The sequence below is a fragment of the Tachysurus fulvidraco genome, chromosome 21, assembly GCF_022655615.1.
Source record: "Tachysurus fulvidraco isolate hzauxx_2018 chromosome 21, HZAU_PFXX_2.0, whole genome shotgun sequence".
NCBI lineage: Eukaryota > Metazoa > Chordata > Actinopteri > Siluriformes > Bagridae > Tachysurus > Tachysurus fulvidraco.
In genome coordinates this window covers 7,472,793-7,488,247 of record NC_062538.1, presented here as the reverse complement: position 1 = coordinate 7,488,247, position 15,455 = coordinate 7,472,793, and the positions used below count along the sequence as shown (strand labels likewise).

Here is a 15,455-nt window from a genome sequence, read left to right as displayed (position 1 = left end):
AGGGCTTCTGACTTTACCTTTACTTGTCTCTCTACTTTGCTTTAAAAGATTTAAATGCACAGAGGATAATATTCACTCTCACCTATTTTTATGGTGTGGTTTTAAATCAATCACGTCATCACTGTCAGTATGACATGTATTAATGTATGTGCCCCTCCCAGTGTATCCGAGAATTGTGTTATCATTTTATTTTTTTACAGAAAATCATATGACTGACTCCCTAAAAAAAATAAGTTCACATTACTCAATGTATTAGTCACTAGTCTAGTACGAGTGATGTACTGAGATCGTGTAAATATATACATAAATCTTTTTTTTTTTTTTTTGGTATAGTAAATAAACCAATGACGTCATAAGTCTGTGTAATAATATGACAGTGATTCGTTTGTTCCTTTAATGTCGACGTGTGTAACACTGGATGTGACTTGAATTGTTTTATAAAGAAATGTATCCTTTAAAATCCTAAAATCTTAATGAGACAACATGAACAAAAGTGAATAAGTGTGTAATAATAAAACGTTGTAAACCTTTTGTAGTTTTGTAATTTGTAATTTTGTAAATTGTGTAATTTTTACATGAAATCGGACTCAAAATGTTTCGGATGCACGCTGTTATGTACTGTAAGCAATTAACATTTATACAACTCTATACATTTTGATATCTACAGTTACATGAATTTATTTGCTTAGGATGTGAGCTCAGTGTTTTAGTGATTGCTTGCTTGATTGATTGATTGTTAAGAGCTTCTTGCCTGTAGAGGTTTTAGTGCCATGATACAGTATGAAGGGAGTAAGCAGACTTGGAGGAAGTGCTCACTCTCTGTGATCATTCGAGCGTGAGGACTGGCTTAAATCACCCAACATATAATTAGCCTTACTGTAAATCTCTGTCTTTTATCTTGTTTAGAGTCTTTCTCTATCAGTCTTTATTTTTAAAATGTTGTTCAAAATAGTTAATGAAAGGTTTGCCCCTGTTCTGAATTAAAAAAGAAAATAGAGTTTTGCAAGCTGCAAAATGTGGTTATTATATTTGTCCAGTCCATATACTTCCAAAGCCATCATTTTAGTTCTAAAAGTACTGTAATATTTTAATCAGGGAGATGCTAGTAAATCATTTCAGAACCAGCAAAGTTTGTAACAAGTCAGAGCACAGCGTCGAGCGTCGAGAAGACTGAGATTTAGAGCACTTTGTTATTGCCTTGAAAGCCATTGCCAAGAAGAGCAGCAGTGCCCTGGAAGTTATCTTGTCTTCCATGCCAAATGCAAGAAATGCCAAGATTCACTAGAGTTGGACAAACAACATAATAAAACATTTCAGCTTAAGGTCAAAATTTCAAATTGATCTCTATTGTTTAATATGAAATACAAATGCAAGTGTGAGATGTCCATATTTTGCAAAGATATACAAGTAATAAATATTGAAAAATAATGTGTAAGGCTGATCTGGCAGATGGTTGATTTTCAACAGTTTGTATATCAATATTTTATTTAAAAAAATACATTTAAATGTTTTTGGTATGTCACAGTTTTTAAAGAAAGTGTGGCATCTTGTAAAAACTCCTTATACATGCTGTCATATCTGATAAACTTACCTTTTAAACATTGTCCTGTTTTCTGTGAAAGGTCACAGGAGCAGAGATGCAAACAGTCTCACTGATAATAACTTGTGCAGTAAATGAGCCACTTTCCAATCATTATGAGTTCAAATATTACATCCCAAATCTGGAGTTTACTTTACAGTGTCACCGTCAGGAAACATAATAAAAGACTCTTATGTAGGTTGTGTTGATTTGCTTTGATATGGTTCATAATTTGGCAATACATCAGCATTTAGAGAAAAGAGAAAGTGCTGGAAGTATTTCCCCAAGAGGTGCACTGTGTCAGCTGCTTGGCCACCCGCTGTTTCAGAGCAAATGTGTTTCAGGGTTATACGAAAAGCTCATCGGCCTTTCTGGATTACTCCATTGCCTCCGGCCTCTGATTTTAGAAAGTGGTGAAAATAATTGAATGTCATGCATGAAACCTCTCCCCTCACATCAATCTCTGTGTGAATCTTCTGAGACTGTTTTTCAGTGGCACTATGTTGATGCCGAAAACAGGCACGAATGTCTCCACAACAGACCGCTTTTAAAAAGCCGAAAGCCGGCACAGTCATAGCAGAACACAATGAGATCAAATAGATCATACGAAAGGCAGGTATGAGGAAATTCCTATCATGCCATCCCTATAGTCTAGAGGAACGTCCCAGACATGGGGCACCAAAGTAATCCACATGGGTACCACAACAGTCAGGGTGTGATGAAACGTGCTGAGTCTAGGAGCAACAGGAGACCAGCGCGTCTGGTGGCCCATCCGCAGTGTAATAGCCTGAAACAGCTGAGAGTCTGTAGGCTGGAGTGGCTGGAGGATGGCACTCATGCGGAGGTCCGAGAAATATCCGAAGCAGCTCGCCACACCACACATACTCAGGAACAAATGTGGAATGTGGTCCCACAAGATCACAGAGCAAATGGAAGCTTACAAATATGCACAGGATCAAAAACACTGTACCGAGAGAATTATACTGGCTTTTCTGTGTCTGGAAAAGATAAGAAGGTGTAGATTAAAGTGAGAAACCCATCGTTTTCATAGAAAGCATGAAAGTCATATATTTGTTCACGCTATAGAGATATCAGTATTATGTAACGAATATGAAACATGTGTCTTATTTGTTTTCCCTGTTGTCTGATTTTTTTTAATCAATTAAGATATTTTGACTCGTGCGGAGAATTACTTTGTGTCTAAAAGTGTCCATTTAAAATGGGCTTAGTGAAGTCAGGCTTGGTCAACGTTCCACACTAACCTTGACAAAATGTGTCCTCATGGAGTTCACACCGAGTACAGCGGCACTGTCATACTGGAACCAGTTCCACTGATGGAAAATTGTAATCCTATAGCAAACAAAATATCCAATAAAAGTATGTGCTTTCAGCTGTGTGGCTGCAGTTTGAGGAAGGCCCACATACAGGGGTCATGATCATGGGTCCACAAACTTTGGGCCAAATAGTAGCACAAATACCTATAATAAGCAGATTTCATGTTCATGATATGAGATTTTTATTCATCGTTCAAATGTGATCCTATTCATTAACCGAGACACAACATTTACTATGTGGATTAATTACTGATTATTATACTTTGATTATTGCGTAGATACTGTATCAGATTTTTCTTTGCAGATACAGGAACTCCTGCTAAAACCCGTTTCACCTCGCAGGTAAATTATAAAGAGAGAAATTAAGGGCATAACACTACAACTCATAGCTGGAATTTTTGGGTGACATTGTTAAGATTGCAAACGTATAAAATTAACGTCTAATCATATAGCAACCAGCACACTAGAGCTTGCAGAATTTGTAATTTTCTGCATTTCTCATATTATCTGTTCTCTTGAATCTCCTCTGGCATAAATGAAAACTGCCCCATAGTTAGTGATGTCCTGGTTGACAGAGAAAGAGATGGCAGTTGTCAAATAATTGAATGCAGTCTGCACTGGAGAGAAAAGTTGTTAAAAGAATCGATAAAATTCTCATTAAGCTAGTTGTGAAATAAATGATCAGGAAACTCTGCTAGCTAGTTAATATTATCTACGGCAGAAAACAATAAAGCCCAGCACTCTACTTTTGTAGGAGAACTGTCATTTGGAACATATTGAAAATAGAATTTATTTAAACTCCTTGCTAGGGTCATGATGCAATCTTATATTTATTTCTATATTTCTAACATTATTTTCACTTGGTAAGCAGGAACAGATGGCACGGAAAGCTCAGAACATACACATTCATGCTTTAGGAATTTCAAACACGTGCATTGGCCAAATGTCAATAAGAGGTCTACGGTTAGATGGCCATCGATCAAAATAGTTCCTGACTGCTGTGCTGAAATTACTAATGTATTTTCAAAACAAGTGCAGTTCATCTCTTTCTGTCAGAACAGCATGCTTTATTTAATCCCCCTCCCTTTTTATGTCTGCTAAGTATTTTTCAGCACCACACTGAACATGTATTATGAATGCTGCTCCAACACCGGTGCTAAGTTGTAGGTTTTATTCTTAACAATGTTGTTAATCAGATTGATTTTGATTTTGTGCGGTTGTTTTCATCTAAGTCTTTGTTTTTAAGGTTCTGCTCACAAGTTCACACTGAGGTGAAAGTGCCAGTGCAGCATTCCTAGAGTGTGTGCAGCCTTGCCAGAGGCCTCTAACATACACACTGACACACACACATCACAACGTCCAAAGGCCTCAGTTGCTCAGCAAGACTCTATTAGTTCACACAGTGATTTTTAATTACAGATCAGCCTAAGTTACAGTGGAATTATACACCGTAGAAACCATACACAGGTATTTAGTGTCCATTTAAAGCGCATAGACAACAGTATATTTTTCTATTTTTTGACTGAATCAGCCAGGCGATTATGTTAGATTCAGCTCTGAGTTTACAGTCTATACTGAAAGGCAATTATTGGCTCTAAAAATAGGACAGATCAACTGACTGCCTCTGATATCAGACCACTGCTTTAGCCATCTGCAGCTCAGAGCTTTAAACAGAATTTGTTTGAAATTGTAGTAATAACCTGAATGCATTATGTTTCATGGGAGGTAAAAGAGAAATAAAATAATATGAGACTCGTCAGTCCTTCAGTCATACTGTTGGTAATATCAGGAGCATCAACGCTGAAGCTTTGCTCCTTGATAACACATCAGCCATTTTTCTTTTTTGTTGTATGTCCTCTAACAAGTCTATTACCAGTAAACAAACTGACAGAAAAAAAATGTCTCCTGTTCATGAGTTACCAAAAGTGAGGATTAAATTCCTTCACTGCATGTAAAGTGACTTCTCTCCTACTAATTTGAGAGCACAGTATTATTTTGGATGGAATTTAGGCAACAATTATTAAAATATTAAGGCTATAAGTTTAGATGGGACTCATCTGTTTGCTGATCCAACTGCACAGAATAACTGATAAATATTAAAAGACACAGAACTGATAAAGATTAATATTTAATGATGATGCCATTTGTTTAGTCAAAGCAATTACTGTTGATGGGGCTATAATTGTTTAGCATTGACACAACAATTGAATGAGGTTCCAGGAAATAAATGATCATTTAAAAAATAGCTAAAATAGTTCCTTACTCGCGAATTCTCATCGCCAAAGAGATAAGCAGTCGATCAGTTAACAGAAACGAAGCAACTGGGGAAGCTTGTTTTCCTCCTTGGCACAATAATCAGTCATTCATTAATCAAAATCCACATTAGAACCAGATTTACAGCCTGTATTTATCTGACGGTTAGATCGCTCTGACACAAGCCCTCAAACACTACATAAATAGGCAGGATACATGAAGTATTCTTAGCAGAGGAGGGTAACATTTAGTCTCATGTGAAGATGGAGTCAGGATCCAGTCTATGCATGGCTCAGCTTAGTAACAGTATGTACTCATCACTGTCACTAGTCATGAGGCTGCATGTGCTTGGGTCAGTACGTGCTTTAGATATTTGTCAGAATGCTTGACATTAGTGGGGTGCTTGTTATCCCCTGACCTGAAATACATGTACTTATACAACATTTCCAGCTTGCTTCCTACACAGTAGCTCACTTGCAGACATTGGAAGATGAGGGACATGCTTAGATAGTCACAAAGTATTTAAATGCTGGACACTAACCTGTAATTTTCCAGCTACATCCTTTTAAGATATTGTGGACATTTTTCTGTATTTTCATAACAATATTTTATTCCATTTTTGTAGGAAATATAATAAAAGTTGAATTAAACACTGTCCTTTTACTGCATGTCTCATCGAAAAGTCTTGTTGTAAAATGCAATTTGGTGATATGATAACTTTGACGTATCGCCCAACCCATTGGGCCGTGCTGATATAGGAAAATAATCAACAACGACGTGTGATGCAGCCCGACACAAAGCAGGGCTTCTGTTACCAAGCCGATGTTTTCCAATAATAGCATGTGCTGAAATGTTTTAATCTTTTTATATCATTTACCATTTATGTATGACAGGACAACATATATCTTTTATCTATTTTTAGTTACATTTCTTGTTGTGGAACATTTGAAAAACAAGTTATTCCCTGTTATAACTTATGTTATAGCAGCTTGAAATGATTGTCCCTTATTAGCCTCAGTTTACTCTCTCCTGAAGTTACAAAATAAAAATTGCGTCTTGCCATGTTGCCAATCAAAGCTTAACTTCTGCCCAGTCAGACCTGAGAACCTGAGAATATTCATCACAGATGCCAGACACAACGGTGCCTAGTTTTCTTTCAGGAGTGAGCCAATGTCTGTAACCTTAGACCTGTAGTAATGATGCATTCTGGCCTGAAGCTACTGTACATCTCAGTGTTTCTGTTATCTGCATCTAGAACATGTTTGCTAATGTCCTAAATTAACCATTTCATCTCTAGTGATTAGATCACCGAGTCCTTGGGTTAAGGATGTTTATGAAATGGATGTGACGAGGCATTACGGCTTACCTTAAAAGGATGTATTAACAACAAATTGTCAAGGTTTCCTGTAGGAAATGACTTGGGTTTTTTTTAAAAACAATTTGTCTAAAGCCAAAATAATTCCTGTGAATTCCTGTTACATGACTGAATGTAACTGCGAACGTACGCGTTCTACAGTACAGAGCGGTCCACAGCTTTGTGAGCCAGTGTGAATAGATGAGTAACCGTGTAAAAGGATAAGACATATTATGTTAAAAAAAAACATCAATAAAAAAGAATAAAGAATTAAGAAAACAAAATGTAAGCAATTCCATTCAAATGTCAATCTCACGATTTACTGTAGTCCTAAATGTATGAGCACAGTATAAACACTCAACTGCAGCTCAACTTGATTCAGCTTTGTTTCTTTTTATTTCATTTAACTCTTCTCGTTAAATCTACACGTATAATTAATGTTGCTAGATTTTTCTTTTTAATATAGAAACTAGGAGTAAAAAAATGGACTGTTAATTAATGTTTGTGGAAACATATTGCGTAAAAGAGATTTACAAACAGCATCATTGGTTGGGAGGGTGTAATCTCTTAGTAAAATTCACAACACTAGAAGATTTTTCTTATTTATATGCATAGTAAAATTCTTTATCTGTTTTTAATGAAAGGTCACATGGCCCAGTATTCAAATGGCCTCACTGTCTACACACTCAATTTTATGAATTAACGCATTTGGATTTAGGATCACAACTATAGAGAAGTACAATAATGTGAGTGCTTGTTCCATTGTGATGTTCTTATATATCAGTATCTGTAATTTGATCAATTAGAGAATCAGGGCCAAAACAAAAAAAAAAACAAAAAAACATTTGACTTTTATACACATATTACAAAGAAATATCACAAACCAAAGCCTTCAAACATCAGCTGGAAAATAGCCATTTTTCTGTAAGTGTTTCGTCATCCAGCACAAATGCAGGATTTGCCACATTTGTGACATTAAGACACACAGAACTACACAGGCGAGAGTTTGCCTTCGGCGCTCAACCTCAGACATCCAACTTCCATCCTGCACTTATTGCTCTGTGGATGTTACAAGAACAAGAATACAGATGTGTAGCTCGTGAAATATTAACAGCAGGAAACATCAGAGAAAGAATAGAACTGATCAATTTTTAATGAAAAATAGAGAAGAATAGGAGACCACATCTGAACAATGTCTTTTATGCTTAAAGGGGTTTTAATGATGCCTCCTTTTCCCCAGAATTTAGTTTAACTACAAATAGCAGAATGAACTTGCCTTGATGTTGACTTGATGTCTTGAAGTGAACAGATTAAAAATCCAAGCTGTTGTTTATTAATAAGTGAAAATTGTAGCTGTCACCTATCAGGGGTTATACTGTAGTAACTCTATAGTGAGCCTTATTTCTTATAATGCAGCATTTCACAGCAAATTAAGTCTGTTGTTGATTAGTTTCCTGGAAAACGTGTCTTTCTCTGATTTGTTTGAAATAAAATGTTGTCTTGTGTGTAAAGAGATAGCATGATAAAAATTAATATGTCTGTATTTGAAATACAGATGTTTCCATAAAGAGAAAGATCTACCTTCTACAGCTCGAGTTTGAAATAGAGCTTTTATCATATGTTGTTTGCATATTAACCGAGTCTTCGCTTTCAGTTCATGTTTTTGAGTAGAGGAGCCCTTCCAGACTGCCCTGGGCACTTTGGGCAATGAATTACACACAGTGAGGTCATTCATGTGCAACTGGCCAAGCTTTATTTAAGATCACCAACACTTAGTATCATCCCATTTCATGTTTGTCTGGAGGGAGAATATTCTCTCTAGTTAGTGTCTTTGTGTGCCGAACCGACAAGCTACATGAACCAGACATGCAGTTTAGGTGCTGTACTTTATGTAGTTTAATATATAAAAAAATAATTCATGCTGGTATCTTTTGGGTGGTCGCAGAAGCAGGAAGGCACTGTTTGGATTGCACTTATCTTGGGTGGAGTTAATTACCATGTGTTTGGACTAAAATGGCATCAATGGGCTTAGGAATACCACTGACTTCCTTTAGTGAGTTTACATTTTGTTCTCCTTGACTGAAACAGACAAGATATGTTGTGTCATCGTGGCAGACACAGTAATGAAAGTTACACGTAAAGAAATCTTGTTTAGAATTCTAACGTGCCCATCGAAAACAGTTTTGCAGGGTTTTTTTTAACGTGTACAACCTATAAAAAATAAATATGCAGGATTATCGTGTTATGCCTTAATCTACCAATGACAAAACCATTAAGGTTGTTCCTTAGTACTGGTTCCTTTCTGTTTTTCAGTTGTCTGGGCTTCAAAGCATCAGATGTATCGTATAAATGAGTTCAGTGTGAGGTTCACTGTACATTGTAGGGTACAATCAACACACACACACACACACACACACACACACACACACACACACACACACACATACACACACATATTCCCACCTGGCAGATAACCTATAGAATCGTCATCATCCTACCACACATGCTTTTGGACTAGTGGAGGAAACCAGAGAGAATTAGATAGATAGAATCAGAAGAACATTGAAACTCCACATACACATGAGAGAGCTGAGAATTGCTGAACCCCCAACCCCAATTTAAGTAAGTTCTATAATCATGTGAGGAACATGTTAATGGGAAAAGGCTCAAAGTTGAACTTGAAAGAATGCTGCTTTTGCTTGGTATGTCCCACACCACAGGCTGCTACACTTCTTTCCCCAGTCCCCTGGAATGTCCACATTTGTTTTAGATGCCTGCAGGACCAATGGCATCAACCTCTCTGCATTTTAGTCGACTAAGAAAATGCGGCAAGCATTTCAGATACGACAGGGGATCCTCCCAAGCAGGTGATGGAGGGCTTCCTCTTCCCCCACTACCCCACATAACTCCTCACCTGTTTCACAACATTCCCTACCAGGCGTCTCATACCGCCTACGCTAACTATTCCAGTCTGCATCCTGCATTTGTGAGCATGTTTATAAGCATCACTCACACCTTTCACAAAGCTTTGGATTGTTTTTCAGATTTAGTTTGATTTGTTTTCTTAGCAAAACCTCAGATGAATGCTTAACACCTGTCTGTATGTAAATGTCCACTGACTTGACAAGGGCTATGATGTAAACTGCAGTAATGCATTCCCTTGCCCAGTGAGATTGCCCCCTACATAGTGATCAAAAGTGACCACTGCTTAATCAAAAAAGAATTTAATGTCATTTCATTAAAGCAGAAGCTGCTGTCCATATAGAAAACAATTACAGATGTAATGTGCATAGATTTATAGTACAGTACTTCAATCAAGTACTTTCTTGTTAAAGGTTGTCATATTTGGGAAAGACTGCATGGCTTGTAGTTCATAATTGGAAGCGAAAGATGGTTAAAATGAATTTGGAAGAATAAACAGTACTTCAACAAAGTCAATAAACAATAGACTGTAAATGTTATGTATTTTTATAAACTGCCAGTTTCACTTAAACTAGCAAAAACATAGCACACTTGTGTTTCATGATATATTTATTTATATTCTGGAGTGCCTCAAAGAATTAGTACAGGACGAAGACAGTAATTATTGCTAAGATAATTATTGCAGTTTTCCCATACCCTAGCTTGCTAACATAGCTATATGGCAACATGACAGGGTGGATCTGGTATAATTTTGTTTGTTAATGATGTACTGTATGTAGTGAAGTGTATTAATGTAGTTGACTATCACTGTAAGTGAAAATCAATCCTTTTTAATGAATCCTATATCCGATTAACCTCAATGAGCTATGTGCGGCACGTGAAGTGTTCAAGTGTCCACGATCATCTCAAAAGGGCCTTTGAGCTAATTTTCATCCTCAACCTCTGTGTGTTTGAGATGTAAAGTGGTTAAAAAAACAATGTTTACCTCCTTGTTGTCTTACATTAGCAAAAAAATGTAGCCAGTTAACTGTGATCTGTGTTTACGTTCTCAAAACAGTGAACTGTATAGTCATTTTAGCCAACCATAGCCACTGGTCAGCAGCAGAAAGTGAAAGTTGTCAAAGTTCAGGTAAGCTGATCTCCCCCTGCTGTGTAGATCATGCTGGTGAAAGCAGGGGTGAAGCAGGTCACTGTTTGGACCTTGACCTTTCACCTTACCTTGGTTCATTCACTGAATCACCTGTTGCTCCGTGTGTGTCACCAACTTTGACTCTTACTTCAGTCATCTATGAGGATCAGTGAATCATCTTAAAGTCAGAATGTCTAATAAGCTTGCTCTTTAGGTTATAGGTTTTTTGTTTGTTTGTTTTTGTTTTTTACATTTGCAGTGGTTTTTTGTCCTGTTTTTATAATAAATGTTCTATATCTAGAGACTGTTAACTGCAGATTGCCTGGGTTGGTTCTTCTGATTTACAGCTCTGAAATAAATCACATTGTAGATATTTTATTTTGTTGCATTAGAGCCTCGAACCCTAGAGTTCATATTTGCAAATGAAAAGATTTGCATAAACGTAGGCTGCTCTGTCATCTCCAGATATAGGAAGTAATTCAGCAAAGGATTATATTTCTTAAAGGATTACTCTAGCCTCTGTATTTTCCTTAAAATGTAATGTAATGTAATATAAATTCAGATGCTGCCATTAAGCAGAAAGATAGACGATACCAAACAATGTGTACGTTGTGTGTTTGCGTTTGTTAGTACTTTCCAACAATAAATAAATAAACTGATGTTTAATGATATTTGCGGCACATTTTTTACAAATATAAAGTGCAATGTCTTTACTGTGTGACCGGCCACATGTTCAGCAGTCTAACTGTTGAGGAAACTTCCACCAAACAAGACAGCTTCTATTCAGACTAGCAAACAAAAGGCAATTAACTGGAGCTGCTATTGGGGGCCTCTGCTGCACAAAACACAAGGCGAGCTGAGGGATTTGTGCTTGGTCTGCTGTTTTAGGCCCGATAGTATCTCAGAGAGCACACTGAATGCCTCCTCTCATCTTATTAGGCCGTGTTTATGAGCTTCCTGCTGCTGGCTCAGTTACAGTCCAGTGAAGACAACGGAGTTACTCAAGAATCTGAGCTGAAAGCTTTACTCTTGATCAGCTGAGTTCAGAATTATGTACTTGAAAATAAAGTTTCTATTGCTTTCAGAAGGTACGTGATGTTGCAGTGAAATGCAATTTCTGTGCAACGAAATCTTCAGAGAACTCTCTCTTTCTCGCTCACTCTACTTTGCTTTCTCTCTCTCTGTCTCTCTCTCTACTTTCTCTTCTTTCTCTTTCCCTCTCTCTAATCTATCTCTCTACTTTGCTTTCTTTCTCTCTTTCTCTCTCTCTACTTTGCTCTCTCCCTCTCTCTCTCTCTCTCTCTCTCTCTCTCTCTCTCGATGGTTGCCTGACAACAGTGAAGAGAGGGAGATGTGATCACTGAACCACAGTATCAGTTGTTTAAATAAATAAAACTCGGATCTATCAATGTTAATAAAGATGAACTCAAATTAAATTAACCAGCTTGAATATATTTAATGTGTAAGCGCTCATTACGATTAATTCTTGTTGTGGTTCAACAACTGTGTAAAATACAAGACCGTTTTGTATATTTCTTCAATATTATTCAGGGTTTTTATTACACACACTGCATTCTCGGTGTTCCTTTTAAGCAGGAAGTAGATGGGGATTATAGATACCCCCACTACTAAATCAACAGGTATCCACCAGCCATGTGGTGCTATTATTTAACTGAAAACTTTCTGCCAGCGCTGGGGTATGCAGGCAGTTTTCAAAAAAATCGCTGACCAATCAGTAAACAATAAAAGGCTTCTGGCTCGGTCGTCTGTGATCACTGCACTGCACAGTTTAGTTCTCCCTTTAGAGAACTAAATCAGTTGTATTCGAGCAGAGAAGATACAATCTTCTCTCTTAATAAGACAAAAAATGGTATCACAAAACCACGAAACACAACACTCTTTGTCCAGAAGATTTGAATGCTTTATTATAGAAACAATTCCATATATTTTTTTTATAGAAAAATCAATCAATTTTTTTTTAAAAAGTCTATAAATATCTTGATGCATAAGTTGCTACTAAATAGTTTTTAATGTTGTATTTTGTACATACTTTCGACCTGATATTGCGGTATAATAATGTCGTATTGCCTAGTCATATTAGGCTGCTTTGTGTTAATTCTTGTTTTTCTGAATTTTATTATATTTTTATTCAGTTTCGCTTGAAATCGTAGCACTTTCATAGACTATAACTGGTCTTCATGCTTTCAGATACTTGAAGGCACTTCCTATATTGCTGAGCATCTCCCAAGTGACTAAATACGAATAAAATGTTTAATAGAGTTCATACAGTGAATGAATATTTATGGACATCTACATGAGATGCAGGATATAAGCTGCTCTTATTTCCCCAACCGGATGCACTCGGTTTGTGTTCTCTAACTATCCGCTGAAGGTACACTTTGACCTGAACCGTGTTGTGATGACACCAGTGTGTTATGGAATCATCAGAAGCACAAAATCAGTTCTGTCTTATGTTGCTGCAAGCTATAATTGCCAACCAAAGAAGGAAATATTTATTTGTTTCAGCAGTTATTTATTTTCCACAGCATTTGCAGAAGGCCCCGGTGCAAATTGCATTCCTAATTAGGATTAAGGAAGAGGTCAGTCTGCTTGGACGAGAATGCGAGGCATTTGAAGCAAGCATGGCTGATACCATCTGTGCAGTGAGCAGCGAGCGGCTAATTCTGGCAACGGCAGCAACGCGATTTACAGATCTCTGTGGTGACAGCTTCCTGGTGAATGCAGGATTCTCCACTCGAAAAACTACATGCTCAGCAAAATTCAACACTACATTGTTGACAAAGAAGTAGACGTTTATTTCCTCAGGCAAATTGTCTTGAAGCACTTTCTTTGAAAAGGTGTCTGTGTCTTCATCTGCTAGCCAGGAGGTTGAGAAATGAGCCATAATTAAATCTTATTAAGGGTAATGTCTCAGCTTCCTGAAAAGGGCACCATACCGCTCAGACTTACCTGTAAATGCAACAAATTAGTCGGCTGTGCGCTCTCTGCCAGGCATTGACAGCAGCTATATATAGCCGAGGCTTCCCGAACACTAACTTGTTCTCAAACCCCTGAAGCATAATTCACAGAACCCGCTGCCTCCAATTCTCCACTAAATCATGTCTAACTCACTCTGACAAAGGATTCAGTTACAGTATTTTTTTCCCCACCTAAACTGTATATGCAGCCTCATGGGTATGTAATTTCCCCCATCAGAGCATTCTCATCATCTGTTCAAATTAAATCTCAGATAAAGTCACAACAACTATTTTCAACTGTAATATTTAAAATCTAGAAATGTAGTCATTGGGTGACAAACTGAGGTTCACAGTATCCTGTTTATAACCACCACCACCACCACTTTTCCTGCTCTATACAAAGCCACAGGATGCTTTCACACCTATTAGTCAGTGCTCAGAGTCCAAAGCAGCAGGACGTTTCTACTTTTGGTTTGTTGCTGTTTGGTCTGATTTTGCACTTAATTAGTCATAAAATAAAATAAAAGCAGCACAGAGACCATGAACTGACACCAAATAAACGATTATTTACTTAAATAAATAACTGCTTGATTCCCTGTAGGCTGTCTCTGGCCCCATTGTGTAATGAAAACGATCAGGCTCTAATGTGGACGGGGAACGAGACCTAGTAGGCCAACGATGGTTGATATATATATATATATATATATTAAATTGTAAAGCGGATCGGCTCACACACAAAGGGTTTGATATCCTGATTCTTTTCCTGTCTAAATTCTATTTCTGATTTCTCTTTCTCTCAGAGCAGTGGAGTTGATGAGCTTTTGTAAAAATCTGTAATGTTATTCATTCACCATAGCCATCAGAGCTAGTGTTCAAATCTGTGTCACAAATCAAAGCTATATGCAGTCCTGCGAATTAATGTAACAACAATGTGACACCATACAAGCAGTCTGTTTTTTATAAAGCAGTCTTGCCTAGGCAGGATCATTTAGTGTGGCTGCAATGGGGGTTGGTTGGAGTCGGGGCGGTGCGGGGTGGGGGGTCAATAACCTTTTGAATTAAGATTTCATTTCCTGGTTTATAGCGTGGTGGTTTTCTGTTGTGTTAATCAAGAGACATGACTGTCAGATTTGAACATAAATCACAAGTGACTGCCAAGAGTAGAAATCCTGTTGCAGTGCGGCTAGTCGACTGGGATATAAAGAACTCGTGAACATCAGCTTGCTCACTCTGCTGATATCTGCAGAACAAGTGGAAGGGATACTGCAGGCTCAAACACTGACACGAAATGACAAGTTCCCAAGCACTCAGTGAGACAATACGCTCCTCTCGTTGCCACAGATCAAGAGTAGTCTTTGACCTGTGTACATTAGACGCTCCTGCTAGGTTCGCAGTCAGACGATTCAACTCAGAGTCTGTTCAGTTGTAGAAGATTGATACACTTGAACAAGGGGTTACTCCATGTCTTGGTAAACCTATGCAATAAGACACGTGCGTTGGCTGTTGTTTTTTGTGTTGGCCTGGTTGTACTCTGTTGGACAGTTTAGAGGTGTGTTCAGCCAGCTAGTGGAATATCCGAGGTGTGCTCTTTGCAGAGATTTTCTTATCTCTGCTCTAAATTTAGTATGGAATGAGAAAGAGCAACAGTGCCAAATCATTCACTCCCCAGTTTGGATTTATTGTCCATTTAGGCTGTGAAGAAAATATTATTTCCTTTGTTTTGTTAAAGTGAATTAAACGACACTAGCGGGAATTTTTTCTCAGTAGTTGTGAAATTGGTCCAACTAATGAAATTCAATCTACCAAAAAAAAAGGATTATCAGTCCTGTCCATGACTCCAAGGTGCCTTATGTTTAGCAGTGCTTCCATTGTCCTGCTTCTTCTCCAGGGATTCTTGCTGGTCATT

At 37.6% G+C, this 15,455-nt stretch overlaps 1 protein-coding gene across 1 annotated transcript in view; it reads left to right on the top strand.

Moving 5' to 3' along the window:
- Positions 1-15,455, top strand: part of jam3b (junctional adhesion molecule 3b) — a 35,296-nt gene that overhangs the window by 7,403 nt on the left and 12,438 nt on the right. The gene's annotated exons all lie outside the window — the stretch shown is intronic.